The following is a 20,347-nucleotide window of genomic DNA, read 5'->3' on the forward strand; positions in this document are numbered from 1 at the left end:
AAAAAACAGGACAAGGATGTCTACTCTTATCCATTCTATCCAACATTGTACTAGATGTATGAACCTGGGCAGCTAGATAGGAAAAAACAACAAAAAGCCTCCTGATTGGAAAGAAAGAAGTGTCATCTCCATTTGCAGATGACATTATCATAAATATATAGGATAATGTATATCATATAAAACAGTAAGTATACACATACACACACACAAACGCACAAAGTATTAGAACAAATAAGAGCTTAGTGAAGTTGAAGCTTGCAATAAAAGATGAATATACAAAATTTAATTGTATTTTTGTACACTAGCAATAAAAAAACTAAATGAAATTAAGAAAATTATTTCATTTACAATTGCATCAGGAAGAATAAAATACTTATGAATAAATTTATCAGAGAAGTGCAGGACTTATACACTGAAAACCACAAATTATTGTTGAAAGAAATTAAAGAAGACCTAATAAATAGAAAGACATCCCATGCTCATGTTGGGAAGACTTACTATTGTTAAACCGGCAGTATTCCTTAGAGTGATCTGCTGCTGCTGCTGCTGCTAAGTCGCTTCAGTCGTGTCCGACTCTGTGCGACCCCATAGACGGCAGCCCACCAGGCTCCCCCGTCCCTGGGATTCTCCAGGCAAGAACACTGGAGTGGGTTGCCATTGCCTTCTCCACAGAGTGATCTACATAACCCCTATTAAATTCAAACTCCCTTTTCTACAGTAATGCACAAGCAAATCCTAAAATTCACATAAGAATGTGAAGGACCTAGAATAGCCCAAACAATCTTGAAAAAATAAAACAATGTTGGAAGACTCACACTTCCTGATTTCAGAATTTACTATAATCCTACAGTAAAAAAAGACAGTTGTCGTATTTGCATAAGGATAGACACATAGATTATGTAGCATTTAACCTGAGAGTCCAGAGGTAAACCCACACATCTGTGGTCAATTGACTTTTGACAAGAAAATTAATGAGGGAAAGAATAGTGTTCTCAACATATGAAGCTGGTACATCTTCATATTCACATGCAAAAGAATGAGATTGGACTGTACTTCACAGTATCTCTAAATATTAACTCAAAATGAATAAAACCTTTAAGAGCTAAAGTAATAGAATTCTTAGAAGAAAACATCAGAGTAAATGTTCATGATCTTAGTTTATGCAATAGTTTAAAAAAAGTAACACAAAAAGCATGAACAACATGAAAAATAGATTGGAATTCCTCAACATTAAAAATATTTGTGCTTCAAAAAATCAAGAAAATGAAAAAATGATTCACAGTATGGAATAAAACATAGGATGTCCCTGCTGCTCAAATGGTTAAGAAACTGCCTGCAATGCAGGAGACCAGGGTTCGATCCCTGGGTTGGGAAGATCCTCTGGAGAAGGGAATGGCAATCCACTCCAGTATTCTTTGCCTGGAGAATTCCATGGACAGAGGAGCCTGGTGGGCTACAGTCCGTGAGGTCGCAAAGAGTCGGACATGACTGAGTGACTAACACACACACACACACGGAATAAAACATTCACACACTGTGTATCTGATAAGAATGCTGCATCTAGTATATATAAGAAACTCTTACAACTCTAGAATAAAAACAAAAATATCCTAATTAAAATATGAGCAAATAATTTGAATAGCTATTTCTCTAATGAGGACATGCAGATGCAAGATTAGCATATAAATGATGTTTAACATCATTAGTTATCAGGGGATAGGAACTCAAAATCAAAATGAGATATAATTTCACATCAACTAGGATGGTTATAATAAAAATATAAAAAGGAAAATAATAAATGTTAAGGGTGAAGAAACACAAGAACCCTCATACATTCTTGACTAGAATGAAAAATAGTGCAGACACTGTGGAAAACAGTTTGGAAGTTCTTCAAAATATTGAAAATACAGTTGACATATGATCCAGCATTTTCACCTCTAGGTTTATATTCAAGAAAATTGACAATATATATATATTTATATTAAAAGTTGTGTACAAATGTTTATATCAATATCATTCATAATACTAAAAAATGGAAATGACCTAATGCCCATAAACTGATGAATGGATAAGCAAAATATGCCATATCCGTATAGTAGAATAGCATTTGGCAATAAAAAGAAATAAAGTACTGATAAAGGCTACAGTATGGATGAACTTAAACACAAGGCTAAGTGAAAGAAGCTAGATATAAAAGGCCACATATAGTAGGATTCCATTTATGTAAAATGTCCAAAATATGCAAATCTATAGAGACAGAAAGTAGATTAGTAGTTGCCAGGGACTCAGGGAGAAGAGGACAATGTCTACTAACTGGTAGGGTTTCTCTTTGGGGTGACATATTATGGTGTTTAGGACTAGCAATGGTTGCACAACTTTAATATTTTAGAATCCACTGAATGGTACACTCTAGTGAATTTTATAGAATATGAGTTATATCACAATATCTTTTACTATTTGATATTGAAGGTGCCTAAAGTAAATGTTTATGTCATTATTTTAGAACTGAAATGGTATTTCCAGTATTTTTAATACTCACATGAAATTTAACTTGCTTCTTGCCATTTTTTGTAACTTAATCTTGGCATTCATTTTATATGTCTACTCAACTATGATTTTTTAAAAGTTTGATCTTTTATTTTAAAAAATTGTGTAAATCTTTTGATGCTAATACCAAACAATGGAAGTAGCTTTACATATTTCAGATGTTCTGTGTCCAAGCAGTAAGTATAGATTAGAATTTTCTTAGACTGAAATTTATTAAGCACAGATTATAATATGGCCTTGGTCTTAAGTGTGACATCAGCTTTTATTAATAAAATTGTGTCCACATTAGCAAATTGATTTGCTTTTGTTGTATAAAAAGCTATCTCAAGACCTAATAGTTTAAATTTCAAGCAACTATTGTTTGTCATGTTTGTGTGGGCCAGTCTGCTTTGGTTTTGTTGGGGGGGATCTCATTCATGTACCTGGGATGTCAGCTGAGACAGGTAGCCCTGCAGTCCCTTTGTGTGGTCCCTCAGCCTCCGGCAGGCTTACCTGGGTTTGTTTACCTGATGGAGAAAGAGTCCAGCAGCAAAAGAGGGTTAGCTCTCTGATGAACACTGATGGTTAGCTTTATGTGTCAACATAATGGGGTCACAGGTGCCCAATATTTGGTTAAACATTATTGTAGGTGTGTCTGTGAGGGTATTTGAGATGAGACTGACCTTTGAATTGTTAATCTGAGTAAAGAAGATTACGCTCGCCAGTGTGGATGGGCCTCATCCAATTCCTTGGAGGCCTGGCTAGAACAAAAGGTAGCATAAGAACGCATTTGCTCTCTTTGCCTGACTGGTTTCAAGTCAGGATATCAGTCTTCTGTACTCAAACTGGGGCTTGCACCACCAGCCATTCTGGGTATTTAGTTTTCATGTGGCAGATCATGAAATATCTCAGCCTCCATAATCACGTGAGCCAATTCCTTAGAATAAATAAATCTCTCTCTCTTTCCTTCACTCTCTCTATTTATCTGTACAGAGATAAAGTGTGAGAGAAATGTGATGCAGTCAGAGGAGTGAAAGATTCTTGTATTAGTTAGGGTTCCCCCAATTAACAGAACTAGTAGATTTTATATATACAAATAATATATATTTGCATTATATATATTACAAATATTTGGCTCTATATTATATATATTACAAACATTGGGTGGTGTTAGCAGTAAAGAACCTGCCTGCTAATGAGGAGATGTAAGACACATGGGTTTCATCCCTGGATTGGGAAGATCCCCTGGAGGAGGGCACAGCAATGCACTCCAGCATTCTTGAGACTCCCATGGACAGAGGAGCCTGGCGGGCTATAGTCCTTTGGGTTTCAAAGAGTTGGACATGACTGAAGCGACTTAGCACAAACATATTATAAATATTATCATTATGGTATATATAATGATATATATATTATTGAATTATATAAAGCTATATATTATTGGATATTATGCTTTAATATGATAATGTATTTTAGTAAAATAATATAATATTAATATTTTATATAAAATGAAAGTTTGTTAATTCTTTTTTTCTTGAGTTCAGTTCAGATCAGTCACTCAGTTGTGTCCGACTCTTTGTGACCCCATGAACCACAGCACACCAGGCCTCCCTGTCCATCACCAACTCCCAAAGTCCACCCAAACCCATGTCTGTTGTGTCGGCGATGCCATCCAACCATCTCATCCTCTGTCATCCCCTTCTCCTCCTGCCCTCAATCTTTCCCAGCATCAGGGTCTTTTCAAATGAGTCAGCTCTTCGCATCAGGTGGCCAAAGTATTGGAGTTTCAACTTCAGCATCAGTCCCTCCAATGAACACCCAGGACCGATCTCCTTTAGGATGGACTGGTTGGATCTCCTTGCAGTCCAAGGGGCTCTCAAGAGTCTTCTCCAACACCACAGTTCAAAAGCATCAATTCTTCAGTGCTCAGCTTTCTTTGTAGTCCAACTCTCACATCCATACATGACCACTGGAAAAACCATAGCCTTGACTAGATGGACCTTTGTTGACCAAGTAATGTCTCTGCTTTTTAATATGCTGTCTAGGTTGGTCATAACTTTCCTTCCAAGGAGCAAGCGTCTTTTAATTTCATGGCTGCAATCACCATCCACAGTGATTTTGGAGCCCCCAAAATAAAGTCAGCTACTGTTTAGACTGTTTCCCCATCTATTTGCCATGAAGTGATGGGACTGGATGCCATGATCTTAGTTTTCTGAATGTTGAGTTTAAGCCAACTTTTTCACTCTCCTCTTTCACGTTCATCAAGAGGCTCTTTAGTTCTTTGACAGCCTTGATTAATACAACCACCATTCACTCTGTGGCTTGTACCACATTTGCTGTTATTCTGTTGGCCAAAGCAGGTCTCATAACCAGACCCAAAGTCATCGTAGGAGGGGACTCTCCATGGTACAGAGAGTGATATTAAGTCAGTCATTTTTGCAAACACTTTACCAAAATGTGCAAAGTAAGTCCTCCTTAATCCGTTCTATGTGGTCAAGTCCATAGTTTCCAAATGACTCTCCCACAGATGACAATGGTCTCTTATGTTTGTTGTTTCCCTGAAAACTAGGAGCAAAATTTGAATTTGTTTTCTCTATTCCTTAAAACATTTTCAAGCATAGTTTCCTAGTATATAAATAAAGTTAGATTTATAAGACTTTCTTTCTAGGTAATTAGAAAGATGAGTTTAATTATGAAAGATATCTGACAAGGATCTTAGAAAAAGATGGTAAACTTGGATGTTTCTAGCATCTAGGCTGCATATATATTTCTGATTTACAAATTCTTTTAAGTCCCACAACTACACAAGTACTGCCATATCTGCATTTCATACTATTAACTACCATAATAACAGCAACAGTGGCAGCAAGGATAATAGTTACCACTAATTGAATGATAAATATGTTTCAGGTAAGATTCTAAGTGTTTTAACTGAATTAACGAACTCAATCCCCATAACAACACTATGGGATTTATCCTATTCTCATTTTCAAACTGAGAAAAAGGAAGCAGAGAGCAATTATGTCAGAAGAGTGAAGTGGAAAGGACTAATAGCTATTTTGCTTGAGAACATGATGAAAAACTCTTGTTTAACACTTCAGCCTGTCCTAGACTACTGATGTTCGGGGCAGATTGACGCAAACCCCGAGTAGAAGATGCTCCACGTCTCTGCCTCATCCCTGGGCTCCACAGGTGCTCTTGTCTCACTCTGGTCCCTCACACTATAGTTTCCTCTTTGGAATATTTTGCTTTCTGGAAGATGGGCCTGCCTTTCCTTAAAAGCAGAAGACAAAAATATAATCCCGTTTTGTAAATTTGAATAAAAAATTCCTGTTTAAGCTGTGAGGCCAGACTATAACCTCCTCAGGCCAAACCTGGCAGCAAGATGGGTCACTGTGTGAGCAGTGGCCTGGGAACAATGTCAGCGGTAATGGAATCTTCTAAACATGGACGAGTTTCATCAGTTCGAGGATTTGTCTTATTACTGGATATTTTACCAGATAAACATACAGTATTTACCAGATTTCCTTAAAATTAAAAAAATTTTTTAATTTAATTAAAAAAAATTTTTGGCTCTGCCACACAGCGTACAAGATCTTAGTTCCCTGACCAAGGATTGAACTAGGGTCCTGGCAGTGAGTTGAGTCCCAACCACTGGACCACCAAGGAATCCCCCGTGTTTAGCATATTACTGAAATGAGAATATAATGGGGGTGAAATATCTTTAGAGTGTGTCCTATTCAACATTGTTTAAATGTTTATGTCTTTGTGCTTTCTTATCTTTACCTAGTCTTATTCAAGTTTTTTTTTTTTTTTTTTTGGCTTTGTGGATAGCTTAAAATTTATAGTTTCATTCAAACAAATTGCAACAAAAATTAGAAATAACCTACCAGAATGTGTTACTTTATGTATGTATTAATTTGTAAAACATACTTCAATTTTATTAGGATTAAATTAACACAAAACAATTCCATGCAGAGTTCCTTTCTAAGAGAAAGTACATTTTTTATGAGGCTGTAGCTGAAAATAAATATTTGCAGTGTGTCTTATTATGGATACATTAAGCCTTCCCAGTTTTAATAAAAGTTCTGTTAAGATGACTTTTATAATAAGTATAGATAATTGCATACTTTTATTGTGGAGAAAATCATTGAAACACATCGATGGGATTGCAGTTAAAAGCATAAAACTGGAGCACATACTTCCCCCAAATATAAAATATAGCACTGTGTTTTGAAATTTACATGTATTCAGGAGAATTAAAACGATCAAAAAATTTCAAATATTTACATGCTATTGACCTGGTATAACACTTCATATCTAATTTTACTTTTTTCCTAGTAGAGGGCACAGAAGGAGAACTCAAGAGTCAAAAGAAGTTAAAAAAGACACAACTACTTTAGAGAAACCACTGTGAGACATGTTTGTTAAATTCCACAAGAAATACAAAGAGTTTGGCTTATGTCTGTTTAAACAGTAAGTAGAGTAAGAAGGAAGATGTTAGAACAGAAATTCAGGTGGCCCCAGTGGGCCAGATGGACACGTTTTTTAAGAAGCAACGAAAACATTTCAGAGAGAGCACAATGAGCCTGATGGGAAGAGGTAGGAAGAAGGCAAAAGGGGAGATATAGGGAAAAAGTGGAAGAGGAGAGAGGAAAAAAAAGGAGCATGATCCATAGGTATAAAGATAGAAAGAGAGGATTGGGAAACAGGGAAAAAGACAAAACAAAACAAAACAAAAAAAAAAAAAGGAAGAATGATGCCTCGGTAGAAATATGAATGTAAGGTCCATATCCAGAAAACTCCATTTCAAATTTACCCTGTAGGAAAATCAGTTTCAGAACTACATTTATAAAGACATGATCACAGATGTATATCACCTGATTTTAACAGGTCTCAATTCAAATGCCATCTCATAAGTGACTTTTTCTAGACCACCTAGCTCAAGCAGCACCCCCAGTTAATACTTCTTTATTATCTTCCTAGCACTTATTAACTCCTCAATAATCTTATGTTTTTACAAGTTTATCCTCTATCTTTCTTCTTCTGAATGTAAGAGCTGCTGTTGAGAACAGGGACATTGCCTTGTTTCCACTACATCCTTAGTGCCTAGAAATTTCCTGGCATTAGTAGATACTCAGTAAACATATTTTAACTGTTGACTAAGAGAAAACCTATTATTTAATTTTTTGTGAGCTCAAGACTACATGTAAAATTTATATATATAATGTTTGGAAAATTTCTCCTTCTTATAGAGGCCTTCAAAATTCACTCCTTCTTAAAATATTTCTTCTGAGGCTAAGAACTGCCACTTGCTAAAATTTTGTCACTAAATGTCAAGGTAATGCCCTGCTTCTGTTTAGTAACAGAGCAGGAGATTTGACTCTGTCATTTTGTAGTAGACATGACTCTGTCATTTATTAGTTTACTGGATTTCTACTAGTCTAAAATTTTATAAAGACACTGATGAGTAGGGAAATGATTCTCTAAAACCAAGTCTTCTCCTGAGCATATTTATAAAAAGTAAAAGTTACAATAACTAGGATTTATATAGGGGAGTGGGACATAAATGGGAAAAATGACAAGAGGTCATTTTTGGGGAAAGACTAAATAAGACCTTATTCATGACTAGATATTAGGAAGTGTTGTTTATTCCTACTACTCCCAGAGCCTGACACCCCTGGTCCATTGTCATCATGCTGCCTTCTAGCCAATGAATGAAGCCACAGCTGTTCAGAAACTGACAGTCTGCAGATTTCTTCCTGTGATAAAGCAAGGACTCTCAAGCTCTATAAAAGCAGAGGCTGTTTCCTTATAAATTTAATACACATGATACAATCTTGAATAAAAAAGCAGAAACCCAATTTGACTTAGTAGCCCTTCACAGTGGGATGAGCCGTTTTCAGTTTGTTTTAGCTTGGGCTTTAAAAATGAGATTCTACTTCTCAATGTCACCTTTATTTTTTATGTTTCCTCTTTTTGGAGAAGCTTGCTCATTTCTATAATCACTTATTCATTCCTAATACCACTTTGCTGAGCAATAGCGTGACAGGGAAAACAGTGTGTTAGATGAATAATAATTTTTAAAGTTTAAAGGGTTTAGACTGAACGACACTGACAATGTTGCAGGTCCTGAACTGTCCAAATGGTTAGTACAAGAATCGAATCTGTGATGGGGAAAGAGTAAAGCATCACTTACCAAAACTATATCTATTTGTAGGGTGAAAACTAGCAGACATATAGTTTTTTGGCAATTCTATTTAATAATGAAAAAAAAAAGGAGTTCGATTGAAACTGCAAAGGCCTACTTTGGTGAACTAAATAAAATTACTCTGGCTGGGAACTGAACAAAATACAACAATTAATCGTGTGATTGTGACCTAAAGTTGCAATACATTTTTATGAACACATTTCTGAGACTCTGTTTTGAATCCTGCATTCCGTAGACCAATCTAGAATGACCACAGAAGTGGGCTCTAGTAGAGAAAAGAAGGGTTGTGAGTGCCCAGAATAGTCCAGTCTTACACCTTCCCTTAGACAAGTCTTTTAAAAGTCCTATAGTCGGCCACCAGATTTGAGTCACTTTTATGGAAGGGTTAATTTTAGGTTAGCTCTGGTCTGGTTGGGAAAGTCAAGTTGTTAAATGGATTGCTTGGTTTGCCCCAAGGCAGACATGTTTCTGAGGTTTGACTCTAACGTAATCTGGCTTCCTTTCAGCATTATAGAATGAAGAGGACCAGCAACAAGTCAGATTCCCAGGGAGGGCCTCTGAGCAGAACAAGATTGCTTTGGCCACACACAATCAGGATTGATTATGGAATTAAGCCAGCTCCCAGAACTGGAGGTGAGGTAAGGTGTAAATAGCTATATTGTCTTCTGTATCATGTTGTCTCATGGTTCCATGGGAATCTACCATGTCTAATATATATAACCTTGTCTGTACATTTAATCTGAAAGAGACCCTACAGTTTAAAAATGTGTTAACTCATTTTAAGTCCATATGACATTTGATAAAACATGCAGTAGCAGTTATCACAAGTACTATGGCTGAAAGAATTTGTGTATCACAAGATAGCTTAGCTTTCTTTGTAATTGACTTTCATGCACATAAAAAAGCAACATAACTCAACACTTACACACACAAACAACCATAGACACCAAGCTTTCAGTTGCATAAGGTTTTGTAAGATTTGTGAATTACCAAATATATTAAAGAAGTATAGAGCATATAAATCGGTTCCACTTGCTTTTTCCATTTCACTCAGAAGCCTTATAGGAATTTGGGCAGGCTGAAATTTTGGTGGGGAGGGATTTTCAGGTTAGAGTTTCAATCTGGGTACCAGGCTGGTTCCCTTTACCAGTCAACAGAGGAAGTTTCTTCTTTCCAGTGAACAAAACAGGCTCACTGAGCTGATCACCAAATTATCACATGACTTTATACTTCACCAAGAAGCGAAAAGGAGATACTCGCACTGAATAGAATAATGGCTCATATCCTCTAAATGTAGGTTAAAGTTTGTTCAGTGTGTTATGTACATGGAGATATGTAATGTTGGGGGAAGAAGGTCCACTGGACTGGGGAATAAATAAGATGGTTTGTGGTACTTGAGAAGTGGTAAAAATTTTCAGTCTCTCTGCTTTAATCTGCATTTCTGCTTGCCCCATCTAAGTCAAGGGCCATTGTTTCTAGGTGTTTTAGGACCTTGTGAAGAATCAGAAAGTTCTAACTTATGCTTATCTTATACTCCTATCAGATTCTACATGTGCAAGACCTAAGAACACTAATAGGGAGATTATAGGGTGTAACCTTGAGTGTGCAGATGAGAGATAAATGGAATGAATAAACATAGGCAAACAGCTCCTTCAAAAACTGTATGGTGGGGGAGCTCAGTTCTCTGTCTCTACTGTTTCTTCTCATCTCTCTTTTCATAGTTACCTTCAAGATCCCAAAGCACAGGCTTCACAAAAGTCTTCAATTCAGAGAGGTACATTTCTATGCAACAGTAGCGAGGGAGCGAACGACTTTCTGGGAGTATATAGAAAACTGTTAGTGATTGTTTTGCACTTCCACATTTTTAAAGGAAAATAGTACAACAGAAAGTCTATTGTGGATGGGGAAGTTTGTTAGATGAGGAGCTACTTGAGAAAAAGCAGAATATGTAAAATCCGACTTCAGAAGCCAAGAACTAAACCCAGGAGACATAAGTGATGTGAAACCTAATTAATATTGGGAAAAATCACCATGTTTGCATTTGTGTTACTAGTTAGCTAATGTAATTTGTGACTGATCTATTACTTTTTAAATAGTTTTTCACTGGATTATAAAGGGCAAATTGTGCTTAGAGCTATAAATCAAGGAGTGCTAAGTAATGGTGTATTTAGAGTATTAGGAACTGCAGATTGAATGTAAAAGTCACTGACATCTGTAAGATTTCCTTGTAGGCAAATTAAAATGGGTGATAAAGGTTTTAAATATAACAGATCAACTTCAAGGGGAGGTCTAATTTTTAGAAGAGATTCAACCTGAATTGAATTGAGTATAAGAATTAGACCAGGATTAGTTGGAGTGATGATTAAAACATTCAAGTTTATAAGACCTTGTAGTTGCTAGTTATTTCTTGTACTAATAGTCGACCAAATTAAAAAAATAATACTTAGTAATGCTGGTTTTGTTTTTAGGTTGAATATAATGATCTGTCTTTAAGTCTTTTCTTCTTAAAGGCAAATTTTAAATTTTAAAACAGTTTAAGACAGTACAGAGTTTCTGTATAGACCATATCATTTTTTCCTTGTTAATAACATCATATATTTGTATGGGCTATTTGTTGCACTTTTGAATCAGTATTGATGTATTATTTTAACTGTAGTCTATAATTTATTCTAATTTCCTTAGTTTTCACCTAATGTCCTTTTCCTCTTTGGGGATCTCATCCAGGTTACCACATTGTATTTAGTCCTCATGAGTCCTGAAGTACCTCTTGGCTCTGATTGTCTGTCAAATTTACCATGTTTTCGGTGACTTTGACCATTTTGAGGACTCAACTATTTTGTACAGTGTTCCTCCATTGGGAGTTGTCTGATGTTTTTTCTCAATGATTACTGGAGTTGTGGGTTTTATGGAGGAAACCACAGAGGTAAAGGGGCATTGTCATCACATCATGTCGAGGGTACATACTTCAACATGACTGATTATCATTGTCTCCATTTACCTTGGTCAACTGCGTGAGTTAGTGTTTGCCAGGTTTCTCTACTGTAACATTACTATAAAGTCATCCCCTTTTCTATACTGTACTTTTGAGAAGAAAGTCACATCCAGTGTGCGAGAATTTATGCTTCATACCTTGAGGACAAAGTACTGACACTAACTATTTGTAGATATTCTGTCTAGGAGATTTGTCTGTTTTCCCTTATTTATTTTTAAATTATTTATCTATATCTGTATGGACTCACTGATTTATTTTTTACTTTGGGTTATAAGCTAATACCACTTTACTTATTTTGTTGATAAAAATTTCCAGCTTGACCATCTCATCCTCTGTCATCCCCTTCTCCTCCTGCCCTCAATCTTTCCCAGCATCAGGGTCTTTTCAAATGAGTCAACTCTTCACATCAGGTGGCCAAAGTATTGGAGTTTCAACTTCAGCATCAGTCCTTCCAATGAACACCGATCTCCTTTAGGATGGACTAGGATGGACTGGTTGGATCTCCTTGCAGTCCAAGGGACTCTCAAGAGTCTTCTCCAACACCATAGTTCAAAATCATCAATTCTTCAGCACTCAGCTTTCTTTATAGTCCAACTCTCACATCCATACATGACCACTGGAAAAACCATAGCCTAGACTAGATGGACCTTTGTTGGCAAAGTAATATCTCTGCTTTTTAATATGCTGTCTAGGTTGGTCATAACTTTCCTTCCAAGGAGTAAGCGTCTTTTAATTTCATGGGTGCAATCACCATCTGTAGTGATTTTGGAGCCCCCAAAACAAAGTCAGCTACTATTTCCACTGTTTCCCCATCTATTTGCCATGAAGTGATGGGACCAGATGCCATGATCTTAGTTTTCTGAATGTTGAGTTTAAGCCAACTTTTTCGCTCTCCTCTTTCACTTTCGTCAAGAGGCACTTTAGTTCTTCTTCACTTTCTGCCATAAGGGTGGTGTCATCTGCCTATCTGAGGTTATTGATATTTCTCCCAGCAATCTGGATTCCAGTTTGTGCTTCCTCCAGCCCAGCGTTTCTCATGATGTACTCTGCATAGAAGTTAAATAAGCAGGGTGACAATATACAGCCTTGATGTACTCCTTTTCCTATTTGGAACCCGTCTGTTCTTCCATGTCCAGTTCTAACTGTTGCTTCCTGACCCGCATACAGGTTTCTCAAGAGGCAGGTCAGGTGGTCTGGTATTCCCATCTCTTGAAGAATTTTCCACAGTTTATTGTGATCCACACAGTCAAAGGCTTTGGCATAGTCAATAAAGCAGAAATATATGTTTTTCTGGAACTCTCTTGCTTTTTCGATGATCCAGCAGATATTGGCAATTTGATCTCTGGTTCCTCTGCCTTTTCTAAAACCAGCTTGAACATCTGGAAGTTCATGGTTCACATATTGCTGAAGCCTGACTTGGAGAATTTTAAGCATTACTTACTAGTGTATGAGATGAGTGCAATTGTGCAGTAGTTTGAGCTTTCTTTGGGATTGCCTTTCTTTGGGATCGGAATGAAAACTGACCTTTTCCAGTCCTGTGGGCACTGCTGAGTTTTCCAAATTTGCTGGCATAGTGAGTGCAGCACTTTCACAGCATCATCTTTCAGGATTTGAAATAGCTCAACTGGAATTCCATCACATCCACTAGCTTTGGTTGTAGTGAGGCTTCCTAAGGCCCACTTGACTTTGCATTCTAAGATGTCTGGCTCTAGGTGAGTGATCACAGCATCATGGTTATCTGGGTTGTGAAGATCTTTTTTGTACAGTTTTTCTGTCTATTCTTGCCACCTCTTCTTAATATCTTCTGCTTCTGTTAGGTCCCTACCATTTCAATAAGGACAGGAATGAGCCCATCTTTGCATGAAATGTTCCCTTGGTATCTCTAATTTTCTTGAAAAGAGCTCTAGTCTTTCCCATTCTATTGTTTTCCTCTATTTCTTTGCATTGATCGCTGAGGAAGGCTTTCTTATCTCTCCTTGCCATTTTTTGGAACTCCGCATTCAGATGGGAATATCTTTCCCATCTTTCTCCTTTGCTTTTCACTTCTCTTCTTTTCACAGCTACTTGTAAGGCCTCCTCAGACGGCCATTTTGCTTTTTTGCATTTCTTTTTCTTGGGGATGTTATTGATTCCTGTCTGCTATACAATATCACGAACTTCCATCCATAGTTCATCAGGCACTCTGTCTATCAGATCTAGTCCCTTAAACCTATTTCTCACTTCCACTGTATAGTCATAAGGGATTTGATCTAGGTCATACCTGAATGATCTAGTGGTTTTCTCCACTTTCTCCAATTTCAGTCTGAATTTGGCAATAAGTAGTTCATGATCTGAGCCACAGTCAGCTACCAGTCTCTTTTTTGCTGACTGTATAGAGCTTCGCCATCTTTGGCTGCAAAGAATATAATCAATCTGATTTTGGCGTTGACCATCTGGTGATGTCCATGTGTAGAGTCTTCTCTTGTGTTGTTGGAACATGGTGTTTGCTATGACCAGTGCGTTCTCTTGGCAGAACTCAGCCTTTGCCCTGCTTCATTCTGTACTCCTAGGCCAAATTTGCCTGTTACTCCAGGTGTTTCTTTACTTCCTACTTTCTACATGCCACCCAGGGATACTCAGACATCTGATACAGGTTTTTTTTTTTTTTTTTTAATGTGCATGCAGTGAGGTTCACTCTTTATGTTACAAAGTTTGATATATTTTGACAAATGGGTACTATTGTATATCTGCCATTATAGTAACATACAGAACAGGTGTATCACCTTAAAATGGTGCTTCATGTGTTTGTCTTCAGCTAACATTCTCTCTGCCTCAAATGCCGGAAACCATTAACCATTTCACCATTGCTATAGTTTTGACTTCTCCAGACTGTCATATAACTGGTGTTTTTTTATAAGCATAACTATTAGCTTACATGTATTAAGTATTCACCAGGTGGTTGTCCCTATGTTATGTGCTCTTCAGGTAGAATCTTCTTTTGGTTCACAGACCACATGATGGAGGGACAACAGTTTTCATTCTTTATTACAAATGAGGAAGCACAGAACGGCTAAGTACTAGTCCCTAAGTAAATAACAAAACTTGTCAACTGAAGGCAAGGGCTATTTGGCTCTGAAACATGTACTCAACCAATACCTTATGCTTCTAAATTCATACTCAGAATTGAGAAAATAAGAAACAGGATTCCTGCTTCAAAATGCTCTTCCTTTGGGTAATTCTGTGCATAAAACAATGGGGCTTCTTTAAAACTTCAAACATGTATTACTTTAATAGAAAATGTGTTTATACTAAAAGGAAAGAAGGACAGTAGATGGAAGGGAGGAAGAAAGGAAAGAATGCATATCAAATCCAGCAACAGGATCAGTGACTCTGTTAAATTCTACTAAAAGCCAGACATTTCCCCCTGAGGGCGCATAGGAGTGACTGTTCTTCTGGCTCAGAACATCCCTCAAGCCCCACCAGTCTGGAAAATGTAAGTTTGGAGGAGCGTATTTATTCATGCCTTTTCCCCTAAAGGGAACTGCAGTGTTCAACATTAATACATTTTATTCATATTCTCAGTTTTCTCAAGAATATAGCAAATGTTTAACTTTTCAGTTCTGTGTATTCCTTGCTAATGTGGTTATTAATCTAGAGCCCAACTATGACTCACGTCATGTTTTTGTCTTCTTCCAGAACCTTGGTAAGAATCTTCCACTGTGCTTCCCATCAGACTCCTTAAAGTTAGACATTAGATAAATTATTAATTGTTAAAATAAAACACTTTCTTGGTATTTGAGAATGTTTTCATGTGAACCTAACTATGTGGTATGGGTAAACAATCCATTCTGAGTATTTAGATGTGTCTTAGAATCCCAGAATAATAAAAAAAAAAAAATGTAATGATCTTTTAGGAATCAGGTGTCAGTCCTCTGGCAGAAAGGGACACATTCTTTCCAGAAAAAAACATTCACCTTCTTTTAGCAACATGTTAGGAAATACCAGATATATCTGTGCAAAATTATTTGTAAATTTCTCCTGTGAGGCTATAAAATCACAGGTAGAGGTTTGATCTAGCTATTTTTATTGTGAACTGGCTCTATCAATATGGAACCCAGTGGAAGAAAGTGTTGGGAATTGCTTTACTCATTAAGCAAGAAGTTCAGATTTGTTCTCGGATTTCTTGAAGATACTCATACTATTTTTTAGGGTTGTAACAAAGTACCACAAACTGGGAGGGCTTTGCTTAAACAAGAGAAATTTATCGTCTCACAGTTCTGGAGGGTAAACATTAAGATCAAGGTGTCAGTGTGGTCGGTTCCTTCGGAGGGTTCTTGAATAGAATATTCCAGGCCTCTCTCTTAGGATCTGGTGATCTGCTGACAATTTTTGACATTCCTTGCATTGTAGATGCATTACCCTAATCTCTGCCTTTATCTTCACATGGCATTTTTCCTTCATTTAGTCTTTGCTCTGTGAAATGCCTCTCTCTCCAGGTTTCCTCTTGGTAAAAAGGATGGCAGTTGTTAATATGTTGATTTAGAGTCCATCCTAATGACCTTATTTTAACTTGATTACCTCTGTAAAGACCCTACTTCCAAATAAGGTTACAATTCAGAGGTACTGGAGGTAAAAACTTTACCATATCTATTTTGTTGTTGTTTAGTAACTAAGCCATGCCTGTCACTTTTGTGACCCCATGGACTGTAGCCCGCCAGACTCCTCTGTCCAAGAGATTTTCCAGGCGAGAATACCGAAGTGGGTTGCCATTTCCTTTTCCAATATCTATTTTGAGGTGACACAATTCAACCCTTAATAGTGCCGCTAAGTTTATTTTGCTGTTACAAAGCCAAAAGCCTCTACTGTGCTGGAACCATGCTTTTTCTCTAGTCCTTTCCATTCGCTTTCCTCTCAAACAGACTTCCTGGATGACTTTTGCCTCCAGATACATTCATGGAGAGAAAGAGGTTGGACTTCCATCAAGTAAGAAGCTGAGATTATGTGAGGTTAACTAAAAACTCAACACAAATTTCCAGGTAATTTATACTGAATCTATTGCTTGACCCACAGAAGAAAATATAACCTCTGAAAATGTTAACTGTAACATAGTGACTAAGAGGTGACACTACCTCAACAAAATATTATCAAATCAAATTGAGCAATACTTCAAAAAGATCATACACCAGGGTCAGTGGGACTTATTCTAGGTATGCAAGAAATGATTAAGCTTGCTTAAATCACTCACCATGATACACCCATTACCAAAATGAAGGATAAAAATCATATGATCATCTCATTTTTATATACAAAAATGAAAGGAAATGTAAGAAGTGGATTTTACAAATATAGGTGATGCTGAAGAACCAAATAAAGATCATTCAGTTAGTTCATAAGACTGATTATGTGGTCAAAACACAGACTTCATGCAGTTGATTTAGAAGATTTAGTTTCATTCCAGGTACATGTCAATAGCCAAGGGTTAGAAGATGAAAACCACATAATCTGTAACCATATGGTTCTTTGTGGGAAAGACATCCATTAAAACACTTTGTACTGTCTGGTAAATCATAAGAAAAAGTTCAGGCCAGAAGGAGAAAGAGATGAGGTGATTTTTGGAAGATAAGAATTATCTAGTTAAATGAGAAATGGATGTCAAGGTAGAAGTATTATCAGGAAAGGCCCAGAGGTGAGAAATGTAAGGTATGTCCATGGAAATGCCACAGTTCAATATTATTACTAAAATGTAAAATAAGAAGTCGAAAATAATAGATCCAAAAGGCCAATTAATGGTTGAGTTTGGAAGAAGAAGAGGGATATAGGCTTTTATTACATTTGCTAGATTTTGTACTTTATTTAGAACTTTTGCATTTATGTTCATGGGAGGTATTCTTTATTTTTCTTATACTGCTCTTCTTGAGTTTTTTAGTTTAATCAAGTTATATTAATACTAAATTCATAAAATAATTCATTTGAATACTTCCCTCTTTTAAAAATTATTTAGAAGACTTTGTAAGATTGGAATTATCTATTCTTAAATTTTAATAACATTACCTGTAACACCATCCATGCTTTTGATCTGGAAAGTCTTTATATTTATAATTCAGTTTCTTTGGTGTTTCTCAGTCTATTAAGGCTTCTTCTTGATCATTTTGTTTGTCCCCCTTATCTATGCTTTCAAATGTATTGACATAAGGTTCATGGTATCTTGTTTCCTTCTTAATCTCTGTTGTATCTCTAATTGTGTTCCCTTTGTCATTTCAAATGTTGTTTACTTTTGCCCTGCCTCTCTTTACTTGATCAACCTTGCCAGAGGTTTGTCAATTTTGTTTATCTTTTCAAAGAACCAAGTTGGCTGTTTGACGTTCCTGTCATATGTTGCATTACATTTCCCTAGGTTCTCTTTTTCTTTTTATTGTTTTCTTCCTTCTTCTTTGTGTTTCCCCTGTTCTCTTTACACTACTCAAGGTTGAATGCTTAGATTATCTATTTCAGCCTTTCTTATTTTCTACTGTCTGGACACAGTCCTTATTTTGCATTTCTTATGTTGTTCTTTGATCAGTGACTCTCTCTCATTTTATATCATGTACTTCTTTAATTTGCAGACCACTTCATTTTTCTGTTGTAGTTTCATATCTAATATTTTGCGCAGTGCCTGACTCATAATAGTGGTTCAATGAATATGTGCTGAATGGGTGAATGTTTGCTATGATTTGTAAACAGCTTCACACTGTACACATTATTAATATATTTATCTGAGCTGAAAAAAGTCCAGTAGCTTGGACTATATGAGAATATCAATGCAGCTGTCTAAGAAAACTTATAGACCAATCTTTTTGAGAGATATTTTCATTTATAACCTAAGGGAATAAAAATGTCTTCAGACAAACACTTTCTGAACTGCTGAGTGTTACAAAAACAGGAAAGTCAGTCATCAAAAGTATTTATGAAGCCAATCTGAAGACTATCATTGCCTTTCTTCTTCAGTGAAGTATATGTGTAGGAATTCTTTCTCAGTAGGATTGCAATGCAATTTTTAATTTTACCACAGTAACAAGAAATTTCCTTAATTTCTGTCAAAAGATCGTTAACACTTGGACTCAGATCTAAGTTCAAATGCCAGCAGTGTTCCCTGACTATGTCTGTGACTTCAGGCAGGTGACTATCTCCCTGAGCTTCAATTCTCTAATGCGTAAAAATGGGGATAGTAGTAACTCCTCCTCTTCCTGGTTGTTGTAAAGATTAAATGAGCAGATGGATATAAAGTGCTTAGGACGGTGTCTGGCACATGGCAGGTACTCAATAAATATTATTAGAGTTGTTGCTGTTACTATAAGTATGAACTTTGCATGGAAGGAACTGTCTCATGCTTCTTATACCTCATGCCTGACACATTGCAACCCCTCTGCTGTGCTTGAGCGTGATTGCATACTTGAACGAAAATCCTCATGTTGATGATGATAGATGATAAAGAAAAGGAGCTATGGAAGAAAGGAGTTCTGGCTTTGCAACCATCAGCCATGTGCCTCAAATTCAGGTAAAAAGAATGTAATGGAGAAAGAATATTTTCCAATGTCTCCTACACAGGGAGATGGATTTAACCATTAAAACTGAGGCATTAGCAAAGATATTCTGGGGAAATAAGGATGAACATGTGCAATAAAAAGGTGATTTTTTTCTATTGTTTGGTTAATAATAGGCACACTCATTGGGAAAACTTATCTAAAATTGCTTTCATACAAACAGCTGTGTGGGACCTTCTTATAATGTCTGTAATGAGAAAATTGGATTGGAATCATGCAGTTATGAGTGTATTCATAACAGATAGTGTATAACATTACTTGACTTCTGGAATGACACAATGCATGGAGTAATTAGCTATGTTACTGTAGTACTCTCTTCTGCCTGGATCATGTGGATTTCTTATATCAGAAGGTCAGTGGCAATGTTATTTCTCTTGAAGAATTTTCATTTCTTAAAAAAAATTAGAAAATGACTTTCAATAATGACATAAAACAAGTCTAAAAACCTGCATTTACTATAGCTAGTGTAAGACATTTTTTTTACATCAATTACTATTGTAATTTAGGCTGAATAATACTGGCTATTTTGCTACTCTGCTGAAGTCCTCTTTTTTGAGCCTACAATGAACCTGTAATACTTATGGAAAGAGTTACCATAGCAACCTATATTGATGTCACAAGCTCAGGCTTCTGACTTCATTGCATAATGCAGTAGCAACTGGATTTGCAGCAGAAACACCCTGCTAAAGAACAAGTATCTTGGTTTACAGCAAAGAGGACAAAGGAAAACAGCAAGTTCTAGGGGGTTGAATGCTGGATTGTGAGTTAGAATGTCTGAGTTCTTATTTTAATCCTGCTTCTCACTTGTTGCCTTGTTTTGAGTAATTGTGTTTACATGTGTGCACTGAGGTTTGAAACAAGAAGTCTCCTATATATGGGGTAGGCATAGAAGAGAAAGCTCATTATTTAACGTTTTAGCATTTGGTAGACATCTTAATAAAGCTAAAGCAGTCTAAAAATAACCTGGCAAGAAAGGAATTATTAATGCCTTGTAGTTGATACCTAGCTAGCTCACAAAGATAAAGAAGACACTTTGAAATAAAAAAGCATGCAGCTAGG

The 20,347-nt window shown here is 36.5% G+C and overlaps 1 long non-coding RNA gene across 1 annotated transcript in view; it reads left to right on the forward strand.

The window, feature by feature from the left end:
- The window catches only part of LOC136165174 (uncharacterized), a 291,194-nt gene that overhangs the window by 65,268 nt on the left and 205,579 nt on the right, over positions 1 to 20,347 (forward strand). The window contains exon 2 of the long non-coding RNA XR_010662471.1: positions 9,244 to 9,375. This is a non-coding gene — a long non-coding RNA (uncharacterized lncRNA). The remainder of the gene's footprint in view (positions 1 to 9,243; positions 9,376 to 20,347) is intronic.

This window comes from Muntiacus reevesi, chromosome 3, assembly GCF_963930625.1.
Source record: "Muntiacus reevesi chromosome 3, mMunRee1.1, whole genome shotgun sequence".
Lineage (NCBI taxonomy): Eukaryota > Metazoa > Chordata > Mammalia > Artiodactyla > Cervidae > Muntiacus > Muntiacus reevesi.